The following is a 17,362-nucleotide window of genomic DNA, read 5'->3' as shown; positions in this document are numbered from 1 at the left end:
TCCAATTGCTTGTTAATGCTATATAGAAAGGCTACTGATTTTTGTAGATTGATTTTATAACCTGCCATTATACTGAAAGTGTTGATCAGTTCTAGACATTTTCTGTTGGAACTTTTGAGATCTCTTAGGTACAGTATCATATTATCTGCAAATAGTGATAGTTTGACCTCTACTTTTACAATGAGTACTGCTTTCATTTCCTTCTCCTGTCTTATTGCTCTAGCAAGAGTTTCAAGCACTATATTAGAAAGGAGTGGAGACAGTGGACGTCCTTGTCTGGTTCTTGATTTTAATGGGAATGCTTCCAGTTTTTATCCATTTAGAATGATATTGGCTGTGGGTTTGTTGTATATAGCTTTAATTATGTTGAGGTATGTCCCCTCCAGTCCCCTCTAGGACTTTGAATATAAATGCATGCTGAATTCTGTCAAAAACCTTTTCTGCATCTATTGAGATGACAATGTGGGTTTTGTCTTTGAGTCCTTTTTATATGATTAATGATATTTTTTGACTTGCTTATATTGAACCATCCCTGCATCTCTGGGATGAAGCCTACTTGATCATGGTGAACGATATTTTTGATGTGTGTCTGTACTCACTTTCCAAGAATTTTGTTTAGAATTTTTGTATCTATGTTCATTAGGATATAGGTCTATAGTTTTCTTTTTTGGTTGTATCTTTACCTAGCTTTGGTATTAGAGTGATGCTGGCTTCATAGAAGGAATTTGGAAGTTCTCTCTTCATTTCTGTTTTTTTTGAATAAATTAAGTAGTATTGGATGCAGATCTTCTTTAAATGTCTGATAGAATTCTACTGTAAATCCATCTGGTCCTGGGCTTTTCATAGTCGGTAGGTTTTGTATTACTGTTTCAATTTCGTTTTGTGTTATGGGTCTGTTTAAGCTGTTAATCTTTTCTTGGTTTAGTTTTGGTGGTTCCCATGCCTTTAGATATCTGTCCATTTCTTTTAGGTTTTCAAATTTAGTAGCATATAGGTTTTTAAAGTGTTCCCTTGTAATGTTCTGTATGTTTCTGGTGTCTATTGTGATGTATCCCCTTTCACTCTAATTTTGTTGGTTTGACTTTGCTCTTTCTTTCTTTAGATTAACTGGGCTAAGGGTCTGTCTATCTTGTTTAGCTTTTCAAAGAACCCAGCTCTTAGACTGACTGATTCTTTGTATTGTTTCCTTTGTTCCTATTTCATTAATTTTTGCTCTGATTTTTGTTATTTCTTCTCTTCTGCTGGGTTTGGGTTTCATTTCTTTTTGTCTTTCCAGGGTCTTGAGTTGCAGTATTAGGTCATTTATTGGGTTCTTTCTAATTTTTTAATGTAGGCACTTTGAGCTCTACACTTCCCTCTTAGGACTGCTTTTTAATATGTCCCAGAGGTTGTGTTGTGTTGTATTGTCCTTTTCATTGAATTCTAAGAATACTTTTATTTCTTTCTTAATTTCTCCTTTGACACGGAGGGGGTGTATGTATAGCAAGGAATCTCAAATCACTTTAGAAAAGGAAGATTATGACTTATGTATTCATCTGTTTCCTCTTTAATTAAGCCCAGTATGTGGTAAATTTTTGAAAAAGTTCCATGGGGTGCTGAGTAGAATTTGTATTCTTTGGTGCTTGGGTGGAATATTTGAAAGATGTCTGCTAGGTCCATTTGATGTATGGTATCATTTATTTCAGACATCTCTCTGTTTATTCTTTGTCCAGTTGACCTGTCTAATGGAGACAGTGGGGTATTGAAGTCCCCTACTATTAGTGAGTTTGGGTTACTTTGTGTCTTAAAGTCGTGTAGTATTGTTTTTATGAATTTGAATGCACCAGAGTTTGGTGCATATATATTAAGGATTGTAATATCTTCTTGGTTAACTGTTCCTTTGATCAGAATGAAGTGACCCTCCTTATCTCTTCTGATTAATTTTACTTTGAAGTCTATTTCCTCAGATATTAGAATTGCAACCCCTGCTTGTTTCTTAGTGCCGTTTGCTTGGAATATTCTTTTCCATCTTTTTACCTTAAGATAGTGCCTGTCCTTGAAGGTGCAATGGGTTTCTTGCAGACAGAAAAGAGATGGATTTTGTTTCTTAATCCATTCACTTAGCCTCTGTCTTTTGACTGGGGAGTTCAGTCCATTGATATTTAAGGTTATTATTGAAAGATGTGTATTGGTTGCCATCATTTTGATTGTTGTTTGTGTTCTCTGTCTAATTCTGTGTTTTATAGATTATACCTTTATTTTCTTTCATTGCCCATGGGGTATAGTTGTTTCTCTCTCTGCTGTCTGTATTGCTTCAAGTATTCTTTGAAGGGCTGGTTTTGTCAACATGTATTCTTTCAGGATATTTGTGTCATGGAAGATTTTTCTTTCCCCTTCAACTGTAATAGATCTTTTTACTGGGTAAAGTATTCTGGGCTGGCATCTATTGTCATGTAAAACTGGAAAAACCTTGGTCCAGGCTCTTCTGGCTTTCATAGTTTGTATTGATATGTCAGATGTAATTCTGACTGGCTTTCCTTTGTATGTGACTTGTTTTTCTTTTGCTGCTTTCACTATTCTCTCTTTGTTCTGTATATTTAGTGTTTGTAATGTGATATGTCATGGGGAGTTTCTTTTCTGATCCTATTTGGTGTTCTATGTACTTCCTGTATTTGTATAGGGATGTCTTTCCTTAATTTCAGGAAATTGTCTTCTATAATTTTGTTTAAGATATGGTCAACATCATTAACCTGAAATTCTTCTCCTTTCTCTAGTCCTATGATCCATGGATTTGGTCTTTTCATGGTGTCCCACATCTCTTGCATATTCTGTGTTTTCTTAAATTTTCTGTAATCTTTGCTTGAGTGGTCCAGTTCTTTCACTTTAACCTCCAGTGTTGATATTTTGTTTTCCATTTCATTCTAGTGGTGAGTCTTTCCCCTGTTGTTTCAAGTTGGCTCATTGAGTTTTGCACTTCCTTCTTCATTTCTTCCTGAGTTTTCTTCAATGTTTCTATCTGTTTTGTGAATTCGTTCAGAAGTTTATCCCTGTTTTCTTTTAGTTCTTCTATTTGTTTGTGTGTTCTTTAAATTTGTTGAATTCCTTGATCATGTTTATGATTGTTCTTTTAAATTCAGTGTCCTGGGTTATCTCTTGGGTGTTGTCCTTATAGAACTCTTCTACAGGATTGGTGGGGTTTGGTGGGATATAGTGTTTTGGCTTTCCATTTTATTATTCTTTCGTTGTGATTTTGGCATGTGAATTTCTTTTGTTCTTTATGATTCTGATATGAGAATTAAGTTGAAGTATGCTTCTGTTTGTATTATCGGGGTGCCTAGATCCTTTCTTTATTGGTTGTATAAAGCTGGTTTGTTACAGGGTTCAGGTTCTCTCAAGTTTAATATGGAGGGAACTAATGGCTTCAGATAAGCTATTCAGGAGTACTCACAGAAGCCCAGTTCAGGTTCTAGTCACGCACACTCAGGCTTCCTTCACCACTTGGAGGCAGGATCTGATCTGGATGCTCTCAGGCAGTCCCCTGCTTTCTCAGCCCCTATGCCAGAGGGAGGCCAGAACTGGTCACTCTCCGGCAAGTCTCCTGAGATCAGAGCAGTTACACTGATCGTAAGTGATTATGTTTATTAAGATATAGAATACTGTATTGTTTTAAAATACAGTTGCAGAACAAGATAATTTAAACCAAAAAATCTAATGCTTCTTAGTTTAATCTAGTATAGTCACTGCTTTTTTTTTTTTTTTTTTTTTCACAACTGTCGGAGGTAAGTTAGAGTTATTTAGATGAACTGACAAATAGTAAAGTGAATGCATTTATCATAATGTAGAGGCAAGGAGAGACTGAACAGTAGCACTCTGGGAGAATTCAGGTCAAATACACTGCACGTGACTGTCTTCTGACTGGAAATATTTTTAAAGTAGAAAGCAGAGAACAATGCCTTTAGCTACATGCCCCAGCAGAGTGCTAGCCATGTCATGCCAAGGAAATAGCTGTTTCCACCCTCCCAAAGGCAAGATAACCCACAGCTTACTTTCATGAAATTCAATTTTGTTCCTGCTGGTTTCTGTTTCTAAAATCAAAGGGATGTAAAAAATGCAAACTCTGCCCCCCTTATCCTTTGATTTAAGTACCATCTCTATGTTACTTGCAAGTTTTAAAGAAATATACATTAAGCACTTTCTTTCGAAGACTTCAGTGTAGGACAAAAAAAACCATCCAGAAATGTGAAGACCAGTGTTTTTTGTTTTTTTTTTTCCCCTCTGTATCTTTTTTCTCTTTCTTTCTTCACCTTCTCATCTTTTGTGAGATTCTCTGGGTGGCTTAGTCAGCTTCCTTCTCTGTGCCTGCTTCTGATTTTTCTTTCTCTCCCATTAGGAAGATATAATCAAGTTGAAAAGAAATATAAAGGAGAGGGAGAAGACAGCTTAAGAGACAGGAGATCCAGGTTATCATTCTTTAGAAATGCATTTGGTCCTCATTTGCACATGGAAGAGAAGAAAGACTCCTTTAATAAAGAAAAATACATGTACATATTAGACTAGCCACATTAAACATTAGCCTTTAAAGCCACGCTTATATTGCCTAGAAACCTATTGACAAATACAGAAATAACCCTGTTTTTAGTTGTTTTTTCTTTTATTGGAAGAGAATGAAATAACAAGTCTCAGTGTAGACTTTATGACAGTATTCATGGGAGTTAGGCAGCAATCTGAACTGCATACTATACAATTTTAATCTGTCATGATGCTATTAGGGCTATAGAAAATCTCCACATGCTTCGTTAAAATATACGACTGACAGAGGAAAATGTCAGGGGAAAATGTCAGAAGGTGGTTGATTTTGCAGACAGGCAGGCTTTCCTGGGAACTCTACCGTTTCTGGGGTCTGTATCCTTTATGTTCTTAACTGAGGCTGTATTGTATTTGCAAGTTTAACTGAATTCCCAGGACTGCTCCATGCTGGTCTGTGGAAGTATCTCACTGTAGGCACTGGCTTACTTGTTTGTACTATAGTCTGTGTTCTTGAATTAGAAAAAGTAGGGGTGTGGGGCCATTGAGTATCAGGTGATGCTGACCCTTGATGGGCAAGGGAGGACCCGACCATCAGAAGATTCCTTCTTTCAGCAGCTTTGTTGTTTGAATGGGAACAGTGACAGAGGAAAAAAAGGTCTTGTTTGTCTTAGAGTTGCTGTTTCTGCCTTTTAGTGTGACCTTTCATTTAAGCGCAAGAAGTTTCTTATGGCTTTGAAGATAAGGCTTTCTTCAATTGCCTTCTTCTTTTTCCTTTTTCACTTGGGATTGCGCTGAGCTTCAAAAGCCAGCACATGACCCTTTAAGTCTCATTTGGCTAAAGAAAGACGTAAGCTTAGAAAGAATTTCAGAGTACGAGAACTACATTAACTCTTCCTTGTATACTCCTTCTAGCTCCGTATTTAGTAAATGTGCCAGTGTGCCACACACACACTTTAAAACTCACAAGTACAAATCTACGAAGAACTCCATAAGAGTCCATGTAGTAGTTTACTGGAATTTTTTTCTTCATTTGACATACTTTGTTTTGCAATTGTGTCTCTGTTAGACTGCCAATTGGTCCATTTGCTCCCCGAACAACAATGTGACCTTCAACCCTCAATTTCCTTCTCTGCTATAAGACAAAAATCTGGTATGTTTTCATAAATGTCAAAAAAAAATAGATTTCCTGTGAAAACAAATATGTTTATTAGGAGGTGACAAAGTGCGTGGTCACTTTATTTTTATTTCCAGAGAATTTGCCAAATACTTTTTAGTAGGAAAGTTTTCTTTGATGAAAAGGAAAAGAGAGAGAAAAGAGAGAGGAAGGACATAGTGCAATATTTCAGGGTCATTGCATTTTAAAGAATAATAATATCTGGAAACCTTTGAAGAATTGGCCTTGACAATAAAAATAATTTCAAGCCAGGCGTGGTGGCACACGCCTTTAGTCCCAGCACTTGGGAGGCAGAGGCAGGTGGATTTCTGTGAGTTCAAGGCCAGCCTGGTCTACAAAGTGATTTCCAGGCCAGCTGAGGCTACAGAGAGACGCTGTCTCAAAAAGACTCAAAAATAAATAAATAAATATAAATAAATAAAGGTGTTGGGAAAGGAAAAAGAGAGATACTTCAAAAAAAATTCATACTTTTATTTTTCAAGCTTAGTGATTACTTATACTCCAACATCATTGTATACTGTTCTGTATCATTTGAATAAATAACAATCATTTTTTTTAGACTGAGCTGAATAGTCACTGTTTTTATTCACAGAAAAAATTCAATTTAAAAAATTATTATTTTTATTTTTCTGTATATGGGTGGTGCATGCCTTTAATCCCAGCACTTGGGAGGCAGAGGCAGGTGGATCTCTGTGAGTTCGAGGCCAGCCAGGTCTACATAGTGAGTTCCAGGACAGCTGGGGCTACAGGGAGACCCTGTCTCAAAAAGACCGAAAACAATATTTTTTTAAAAAGAAAGTTATTGGGACTGGAGAGATGGCTCAACGTTTAAGAGGCCTTACTGTTCTAATAGAGGACCCTGGTTCAGTTCCTATCACCCGCATGGCAGCTCACAAGCACTTGTAACTTCAGAAACTCTAGTTCAAGGGGACCTTTTGCCCTCTTCTGGCCTCCATGGGGACCTCATGCAGGTGGTGCAGTTACATACACATAGAGGCAAACTACTCATACACATAAAATAAAAATAATAAATAAAATATGAGTGTATTGCCTGCATGTAGGTAGGTGAACCTGTGTTGTGTAATGCCCACACAAGTCAGAAGAGGGCATCAAATTCCCCTGGAACTGGAGTTAGGGATGATTGTTAAACATAAAGCCATCTCTCTGGCCCTCATAAATATTTTTAAATAGAGTTAAGAACTATAATAACTGTTCTATATTAACAATGGTCTAAAAAATTGCTTCAGTCATTCACTAATTAATAGTAGTGCATCTGTTGATTGCTTGGGATTTTCTGCAGTCATGTCTCCTACAAACAGAATTGTATTTCTTTGTTTCTTTTTTTTAACTTTTTAAAATTACTGTCATTTTATGTGTATGAGTGTTATGCCTACATATAAGTAAGTGGACCCATGTTGTGCAATGCCCACAGAGGACAGAAGAGGCTGTCGGATCCCCTGGAACTGGAGTTACAGACAGTTGTTAGCCACCATGTGGGTGCTGGGATTCAAACCCGAGTCTTCTGCAAGAACAGTCAGCGTTCTTAACTGCTGAGCTATGTCTCCAGCCACATTTTTAGTTGTTAGAAAGAAGTTGTGTGATGGGACATCCTTGCCTTAGCAGGAAAGCTTCTAGTTCTCAGCATTAAGTTCCATGTTCTCTGTAGGGTTATTTCAGTAGATACTTTCTATTAAATTGAGAAAATTTCCTTCTGCTATTAGTTTCCTCTGAGATTTTGCCCCCCGCCTCAACTTTTATTGAGTTTTGTTAAATACCTTTGTTTTGCACACCTGTTTATATGATCATATGATATTTATTCTCTGATTATTGATCTTTGAATATTGAATAAGATTTGCATACATGGAATAAATCTTTCTTGGAAGTGCTGTATTTTTCTTAACTATTATTGTATTTTGTTTCCTAAGATTATGCTAAAGATTTATACATCTATGTTCATAAAAGATATTAGTCTGTATCTTCCTGTGTTGTGTTTGCTTGATTCTGATGTTAATGCAATACTGTCCTTACAGAATGAATTAGCAGAAGCTATCTCTCCTATTTTTGGAAGAAATTGAAGATAATATTTCTTTTTAACAAAATGTTTCCTTGTAGCAAAGCACTTGCCTAGGATGTTAGAGGACCTGTGTTTGATCTGTAGCTAGCACCACATGAAAGCAATAACAACAGGAAGCTTTGGGTAGCAGTGCCTAGATCACTTGTTTGGGTTTCATGCTTTTTGTTCTCTGTGGTTCCTGATTGTTATTTAATTAATTCTATGAATATAAAATATCTTCATTTGGGCTTAAATAACAAATTACCAGACTGGATAATTTAATAGCATTTATTTCTGTGTTTGAGTCTGTATATTTGAGATCAACCTGAGACTGGATCCTTTAAGAGCATCTGGATCCTTTAAGAGTGAGACTGGATCCTTTAAGAACATCTTTCTTTTGCATAGAGAGTCATCTTGCTTGTCCTCACATGGCAGACAGATACACACATAGCTCTCCTCTTCTTCTAAGAACACAAATCCCATACATGGTGATTCTACCATTACTTCTTCAAAAGCCCAACCATTAAATGCCATTATATTATAATTATTTTTATGTGATTTTTTATGGAATTTTTGTGAATTTCTTATCAATATATTTTGATTATATATACATCCTTCTGAATCTGCATCGCTCCTTACTGCCCCTGCCAAATTTAATGTACTTTACACACACACACACACACACACACACACGCATGCACGCACGCACACACGCACGCACACACACTATAAACTATAAAGTCAAACTTGTGTTCCCAAATGCTCTTCAATTCTTCAGTGTGGGTTCATTTAACTGGGCCTGGTTAACCTATGAAGAGTCACACCCATAAAAAATAGACTGTACCCCTCCCAGCAGCCTGATGCTAATAGTTCCTTAGCTAGAGTTACGGTTTTTTACTCACTTCCTCATGTCTATCTATGCTGGGATTTTCATCTGCCTTGAACTGTGTGCAATCATCATTGCTGCGAGTTCATATGAATAACTGTTCAGCTCTCTGAAAAACTCTCATTTCTTTGTGGTCATCTACCACTCCAGCTCTTAAATCTTTCTGCCTCCTTTTCTACAATGATCCCTGAACATTGGAGGCAGACTTTGATGTAAGTGTCCTTCCTATTCAGGGATAAGCACTCTGAAGTCTCTTGTTCTCTGCATATTAGCCAGTTGTGACTCTATATTAGCTACCATCTGTTGCATAAAGAAGTTTCTCCTGCTGATAGTTAAGAGATACATTAATTAGTGAGTATAACAATAAATCACTAGGAGTCAGTTTAACAGAATAATATTAGGCTCTTCCCATGGCCTGTGGCCTGTCTAGACTCAAGTTCCTAGGCTTGATATCAGTGTCAGGTATGGTCTCCATCTTATGAATTGGAACTTAAATCCACTTAGAAAGGCTTTGATACTCCCATAATATTCATGTCACAATAGTGGCACCAGTGGGCATATATTGCCAGGCCAGGTGTTGTAGCTTACAAGAGTCACTGCTGGGTAAAGCTGATGATTAATTGTCTCTTCAATAGCATGCTTAGCACCAATGGATGTTGGATTTTTGTCAAAGGCCTTTTCTTCATCAAGAGATAATTATGTGATTTCTGACCTTGAGTCTGTTTATGAGGTGGATTATATTTATTAAATAATGTATGTTGGAACTGTTCCTGCATCTCTGGGATGAAGCCAGCTTGATCATGGTAGATAATTTTTTATGTGTTTTTACATTCAGTTTGTGAGTATTTTATTGAGATTTTTTTTTGTGTGTGTGTATGTTCATTAGAGAGATTGGCCTATAAATTCCTTTTTTGTTGGGTCTTTGTCTGGATTTGGTATTTGAGTAATACTAGCTTTACAGAAAGTATGTGGGCATGTTCCTTCCATTTCTATTTTGCAGGGTAATTTGAGTAGTACTGGTATTTTTCCTTTAAAGATTTGGTAGAATTCTGTGCTGTATCTATCTGGTTCCAGGCTCTTTTTAGTTGGGAGGTTTTTAATCATTTCATTTATATCATTGCTTGTTACTGGCCCATTTAAATTATTTATGTTGTTTCCATTTAGTTAAACAGCAGCAAGTTCCCCACATGGGCCTATGACTTCCTCAGACCTGAGTATTAGCAAGGCTTACTGTATCATATATGGGTTTCCCCCACTATCCATTGTGAGGGCAGCCTCAAATCCAGTCAGGGGATAGTTGGTTACTCCCACAGCAGTCAAGCTATCACTGTGCAGGTAGTTACGTATTGCCTGGCAGGTTGGTCCTGTTTTTCAGGTGGTTCACAGTGGAATAAGACTGATGATACTTTTTCTGTTCCAGTAGACTGCACAGTCCTCTCCAGCACTATGAATGCTAGCCAGCAGGGAGGGCATTTCTAGCTGTTTTAACTTACTTTCTTTACATCTGGTATGTGAGGTATGTATGGGGATTACACTACAGGATGGAAATTGTAGAATGTAGGTAAAGGGAAAATAAAGAAGAGAACACTAGGGATAGGAAGGTTTAAACATGGAGGGAGGCAGGGGATTAGGGAGATGAGGGTGAAGGAGCAGCAGGAAGAGGATTAACCTTGACAGAGGCTGTATAAAGAAGCTATTTGGAGGCCTGTTATTTTGCAATTAAAAAAATTACAAAAGAGGGATTGATAGGAGTTATCCTGCATAGCTGTGTGGTATTGCTCTTATAAGCAATGGGCAACTGAACAGTCTCCAGTCTCAGGCATGAGATACCTCCGCAGGAGCTACTCACTCATGCAGTCCCCAGAGCCTCCCGGAACAATAAAGGCTCTTTTCAATCCTCTTAGTTGTTCACTTTTTTAAAAAAATTCCTGGTTAAATTTCTTCTTCTTAAGTCTTATTCTCAATAAAGCTAGTCCAACCTGATTCTATTCAGGATGGCAATGTTACGAACTGGATTATGTGCTCCAAATTCAGAATATACTTGTATTTTGGATACAGGGTCTTTAAAGCGGTAATTGAGTTAAAATCAAGATATTAGAGTGGCACTAATCCAATATGAATGTTGCTTGTAAAATAAGATGAAATAAAGGCACAAGCACCCATAGGGGGCTATGTAAAGACCAAAGAAGGTGCAATGGCCATGTACAGGCCAAGTAGAGAGGACTCAGAAGAAAACACCGCTGACTCTTTGATCTTGGACTTCTTCTAGAAGTTTGGAAAATAATTGTCTGTTTCTGCAGCATGGTATATGTTTTTTAATGAAGTAGGTCTGATAAACTAATAAACCAAGGTATGTCTTTCTCTTTCCCTTTACTGTTAATCTCTTTTTGAATTTAAAGAGGGATTCCTGTAGACAGCATACAGTTGGGCATAGCTTTTCAAAGTATTTTGATAGTATCCTTTTTCTGTTTTGAATGTTTTATATTTATATCATTCATATTCAAGTTGACTATTGCTAGATTTATAACTGAATGCAGTGTGTTTATGTCCTAGTGAGTGTAAAGACAAAATAAGCACAATCAGGACATAAAAGAATGGAAAAAGATTTATTACCTGCAGTAGGAGAGGAGAGCAGGGAATCATTTCCAAAACAATGCTCTCTCGAAACAAAGGATGCATGCAGATTTTAGTAAGCAGACCTGAAAGTATTCATACGAGAATGGGACATTCCTAAACAATTCCCAAACATGCTGATTTTAGAAGGGTATGGTCATTTTAAAGCACTAGAGATGCTTCAACATACAAAACTTATACTATAGAATTTCAGTTGAAAATAAAGGGAAGAATAGTTTGAAGGTACCCAAGAGTCTGTCCCTGAATATTCTTACCTTGCTTTGAAAGTAACAGTTCAATTATTATCTCCCATATTTGTTAATGTATTACTGTTTTGTAGTTTTAAACCTTTGTTCCTTCTTCGTTTCTTTTTTATTTTTCTTCAAAAGTTTTTCTGCGTTTTCTAACTTTGATTACGTATTGATTCCTTTTTTTCCTTAGTATAATCATACCTGTAATTTTTAAGCAGTTAATTCTTTTCATTGTGTATTTATAAATAACCTTCATTCATTTTCAAACAATGTTGTACTATTGGGCCAGTGAAATAACTTAGAGGGTAAAAGTGTTTGCTGCCAAACCTGAAGACACAAGTTTGGTCCTCAGGTCTCACAGGGTAGGAGAGAACTTACTTTCACAAGTTGCTTTTTACCTCCATATATGCACTGTGGCATGTATGCAAGGGACCATGTGCATGCACACACAGAAACACACACATGCACACAAATTTAAAACTACACTATTTTAACACCACTTGAAATTTTACACAAGTATTACAAACACCTTCCACAGATTATTCCCAATTACACCCTGTCATCATTGTAACACTGGTACCTTACCCCATGGTTACTCAATATATTGTTACTGTCTTTAATAAAATCCTATTAGACCACTTAAAAGGAAGAAAAATAAAAGACGAGCTTTACTCCCTTTCTTAAGGTAGAGCCAAGTCGGTGGCCACATCATTGTCCTTGTGAGGGACCTCTGCCAGCATTCCTTTTAAGGGAGTCTACTGGCAACAAAATCCCTTAGGGTTTGTTTTTGTAAGAATCCATTTTTGGAAGGTAATTTTCCTATGTTGAGCTTTGTTTTTAGATTTTTAAATATTTTACTTTTTCTTGCTTGTACAGTTTGGTGGGACGTCCAACATAATTTGCATCTTTTTCTCTATGTATTAGTTCTCCAGTGTTCCACCTGCATGCTGACTTTGGACTATGATTTTCCTAAGGCTGGTTTTTGGTTTGTTGTTTTATCTTGCTTGGTTTTCTGTGAACTTCCTAATCTGTGGTTTTAGTATCTCATTAATTTGTGGGAAATGTCAGCCCTCTCTTCCTTTCTCCTTCTTGTATTCCTGTTGTGTATTTGCTACACGTCCTTTGTGTTGCATTTCACGGTTTGAAGTTTCTATTGAAAAGTTTTCTGCCAGGCATGGTCACACGTGCCTTTACTCCTAGACTAGGGAGGCAGAAGCAGGTGGATCTCTGTGAGATCAAGGCTAGCCTGGTCTGCACAGTGAATTCCAGACTGTCTGAAATTACAGGGAACCTAGTCTCAAAAAAAAAAAAAAAAAATCTATAGCTCACTGACTCATCCCATGACCCTTATTGATGGATCTATGAAAGACTATCTTCTGTTTTTATATTTCTTATTTCCTGTTTAATCTGTGGCTCTTTCTTAGTTTCCATTTCTCTGTTTAAATGGCCTCTCTCTTCTTGCATATGATCTACTTTATTCACAAGAGTTCTTGGAATACTGATCACAGTAGTTTTAAACATATAGTATGAAAATTCTAAAATTTCTACCATATCTGAGTATGGTTCTAATGTTTGTTCTGTTTCTTCCTGTTGTTCTTTCTGTCTTTTAGTACACCTTGTAAATTTTGTAGAAAGTAAGACATTATTTACTGATAAAATAAATAATTGGGTTTTAATATTGGGTTTTATGGTTGTTTTATTAGGAGTGAGGTCATGTTTACTGTTTGTTATAGCTGCAGTGTCAGAAGCTAAAGTATTCTGTGATGTCCTTGCTTTGATCTCATTTGCTGTATTTATACTTCTCCAGAAATTTCTTAAGTAAGGGCTGTGGTGTCGAGTTTTTAAGCTATACTCTCTTTTTATGTTATTTTATGGTGATAAGGTTAGGGTCAAGGAGAGCATCCTCTATTCTTATGATTTAATCCATACCTTAAAGTGAGCCTGTGGGCTTGGGCTATTAATATTTATGAATATTTCATGGGGTCTAACCCCACTTTTCTTTCTTTGGAGGAAGAGAAAAGGGGGGTGAGATTTTCCTTCTTGTAGACAGGTAGGTTCTGGTAGCATATTTCTCTTTAAAGACAACTCTTGTTAAGGATGGAAAGAAAGGTCTCTGTATATTTGAAAATAATGCTGAGCCATCTCTCCAACCTATCCAAAATTTAAAAAATTATTTATTATTTTTATTTTATGTGTATTTGTGTATTGCCTGCATGTATGTAATTGTACCCATGGCATGCAATGCTGGTGGAGGACAGAAGAGGGCATGGGATCCCCTGGAACTGGAGTTACAGACAGTTGTTAGCTGCCATGTGGATGCTGGGATTTGAATATGGGTTTTCTGCAAGAATAGCCAGTATTCTTAACTGCTGAACCATGCCCTTCAAAAAATTCTAAGAATTTTTTGTCTCTGCTTCCTGGACCTGCTTAAAGATGTGAGTGTTCAGCTTCCTGCTCCAGCCACCTCTGCCAACATGGCTCCTCATTATGATGGACTCTTACCTTCCTGGAACTGCACATCTGTAAGACAACATAACAGGACCCCTGAAAGGCCATGCTCAGGCTGCTGAAGGTCCTTGCACCCAGCAATTTAGAGTACACCAGACCTTGATGAACTTGGCCTCAGGTCCTCTTCCTGATAGATGGGAACAAGTCGTAACTCAGGATAGAGAAGTTTACAAAATAAACCATAAGAAAAAGACTACATCCTGGCTGGGCCCAAAGCTTGACCCTCATTTTGCTATGAACCAAAGATTCAGCCAGAGTGCTCCAGTGAATTAGCCCCCTCCTTTGGCTCCCCAGAGTGCACAGGAAGGTGTCCTGGGTGGGTCAACTCCATCTGCAGATGGGGAAGGGGAGATTGCAATTGAAACAGCAAGAATTGCTGCTGCAGGCAACATGGAATATCAATCCCAGCACAGCAAATTCTCCAAAAAGGCAGGAATTAGCCCTCTCCTGCTAGTTATACACACTGGAGCAGGATGGAAACACTAGGAATATGGTGTCTTCTCCGGGATGTCTCAAGGGTAGGGGAGGATGGTGACAATGAATAACTCAGATCCCTTCCTTAACAATGGCACCTATCACTCTTGAGGCAAAAGCACAGACAGTGGTCTCAGATGAGCAACTACGGTGTCCCTCAGGCCCCAGACAACTTCCTGAACTAGATGAACTGGGTACAGGTGACACTATTAACCATGCTTTCCAATTTATTTTAAGGATGGTAGCTTTGGGGTGGAGAGATGGCTCAGTAGTTAAGAACTCTGGTTGTTCTTGCAGAAGACCCGGGTTCAAATCCCAGCACTGATATGGCAGCTAACAACTATCTGTTACTCCAGTCCCAGAGGATCCAACAGCCTCTTCTGACCTCCGCAGGCATTGCACAACACAGGTACACTTACCTACATGTAGGCAATACACGCATACACATAAAATAAAAATAATAAATAAAAAAATTATAAAAAGAGTGGAAGCTTTGAACTTACACATTTAGAACACATGACTGGTAGTTTATGTTTCCCAAGTAGTCTAAATGCACTTGAGGCACTCTACAGGTGTTTGAGGTAGTATAGTGTTCTAGTAAAGTCTCTTATTGTGGGTAAGGCATAGGATAGCTCTCTGTGTCCTCTGTACACTCTGATGAATTGAACAGAAGCAAAAAAGAAATGACTTAATTCTCCTTGGACCGAGTCATGATGGGAAGCCACTGAGGGGGTTCATGGTGTACGTGGCAGAAGTAAGCTTCAGAGAGCTTTGCCTCTGTTTTCCTTTGGAAGTGTGCCTCTGCCTCAGTCTTGGAAGTAAATGCTGGTACTTGAGTTCTCACTTGTAGTGAGCACAGTGAAGACCAGATTATTACCTACAAGATTGCTCTTACTAGACTTGCTCATAGTTCTGCATGCTTAAAGTGGACCCTGGGGTAGTGTGTAGAATACTGTGAGGTCATGGGTTAACTGAGGACAAGATCAGATTAGTAAATGTATATTGATAGCTGAAGATAGCAAATAAACAGAAATAAGCATGATTATGCCTTTATTTTTAAAGAAAAGACATTACTAGAATATGTGTCTACGGTGGTAATAATGGGTCAAAAAAGTATTTTTAAAAGAAGAGAATAAACATGAATTAACTTCAGTATAAACTATGAAGTAAAAGTTGGTTATACATTATAATGACACCAACCAACACTTCTGTCTTTTAAGGGTCTTTGAATGCTTCTACAACAAAATTTTATTTTCAAAGATTTATAAAAGACACAAATCTCTTTTCTCCACTCACACTGCTGTAAAAACCCTGAGTTTAGGGTGATAAATTTCTTTTTTCAATTAGAAGTCTAAGAATTTGGGCTCTTAATTGAGTGTGCAAAAGTGGAAGTAGAAAGCTTTTAGTGCTTAAAAAATTCAATCAGTATATTGTATATAATGATTCATGGGCCAGTCATTCAAAGTATCCAACTGAAAGATTCAACTTAGAGTTATGTGTAGGGGGAAATGGCCACTGTGCAGATACATTGACTTTTAGAATAACAAAAATCTACCAAAATAAGAAGTTGAGCAAATGGATGATATAGCATGTAGTTATTTTGCAGAAGAAAAGGTTACTCAAAAGTACCTACAATTTTCCAGTAAGCAACAGAGCACAAGATTGCATCTTATCTGTGAGCACACTAGTTTTAGCTTGGGGGAGGATGGGAGGGTGCAAATGGGTTGTGAAGAGTTAGTGGGGCCTTGATAGTAAAGTTTTTTTTTATTATTTTACATGTATGAGTGTATTGCCTGCATGCATTTAAGGTACACGTGTCATGCAGTGCCCACTGAGGTTAAAAGAGGTTGTTAGATTCCCCTCAAACTGGAGGTATAGATGGTTGTTAGCCACCATGTGGATGCTAGTAATTGAACCTGGTCCTTTCAAGAGCAACAAGTGCTCTTAACTGCTGAGCCATCTCTCCAGTACCTATAGAAAAAAAGCTTCTTTCTCTCAATGAAGCATTATCTTGCATCTTGCTGTCATTTAAGACAGCTCTTTCTAAAGTTTCAATGTATTCTTCCTTTCCCTTTTGAAATCATTTGCCCAGTTATAACTCAATGTCTAGAAGCCCTGTGGTGCCTGACACAGTCCTTTTTCCTTAGTGAACCCTTTGTATCTACCTTCAAGAGACCTGAGCAGCAGTCTCTTACTGAATTTGAATCACATCATCAATAGAATCTTGTGTCCTTATTCTTGTTGTAAAAGTGTGTAATGCTTTTTTACTGTAGTGAGTAGCTGTGGATAACAATTTGACTGGCTATTCTTGAATTTCTTTTACAATAAACCAATTTTTTAAAATTTTATTTTTTTTAGAAGAAGCATTTCATTACAGCTTTAACATACTCAATAACAGTTCCCAGAGCAAAGATACATCTCTTTCAAAAGAGGCTATAAAATTTTTAGGTTTGCTGTTGAATTAATACAGTTATACAATATTGAATTCAGTGTAATCCCTGTAAGACATTGTTTCTTACAGAAAGGCTCATTGTTTTTGCTAATAACATTGAGATGTTGGTGACGTGTCTCTCATCTGTATGTATCTGATTATTACTAGTCATAATCGATTGCACTCAGATTCTTGGCACCTGTATATGTCTATAAAGTCATCGGGTAGATTTCAATGGTAATGTTTATCATCTTTACTAATAAACATGACATAAATGCTTATGCTTCCTCCTCAAATATATTTTTAAAAAATTGTTTTTTTTTTGTCTGTGAATATCACAAAGAACATCTCAAACCATCATATTCAACTATACACCCACTTCCCAGATGGCACCCTCCCATAGCCTCCCTCCCCCCACTAGAGCCCTTATACTCTGATATCCCTGCTACTGTCTGCTGTGTTGTCA

The 17,362-nt window shown here is 37.3% G+C and overlaps 1 protein-coding gene and 1 pseudogene across 1 annotated transcript in view; both read left to right on the top strand.

The window, feature by feature from the left end:
• Gpm6a (glycoprotein M6A) overlaps nucleotides 1–17,362 on the top strand; it is a 354,712-nt gene that overhangs the window by 36,671 nt on the left and 300,679 nt on the right. The gene's annotated exons all lie outside the window — the stretch shown is intronic.
• The window catches only part of LOC103745240, a 16,245-nt pseudogene continuing 2,417 nt past the window's right edge, over nucleotides 3,535–17,362 (top strand).

The sequence above is a fragment of the Nannospalax galili genome, unplaced genomic scaffold (assembly GCF_000622305.1).
Source record: "Nannospalax galili isolate Female #2095 unplaced genomic scaffold, S.galili_v1.0 scaffold461, whole genome shotgun sequence".
Lineage (NCBI taxonomy): Eukaryota > Metazoa > Chordata > Mammalia > Rodentia > Spalacidae > Nannospalax > Nannospalax galili.
This window is presented reverse-complemented; position numbering and strand designations above follow the sequence as displayed.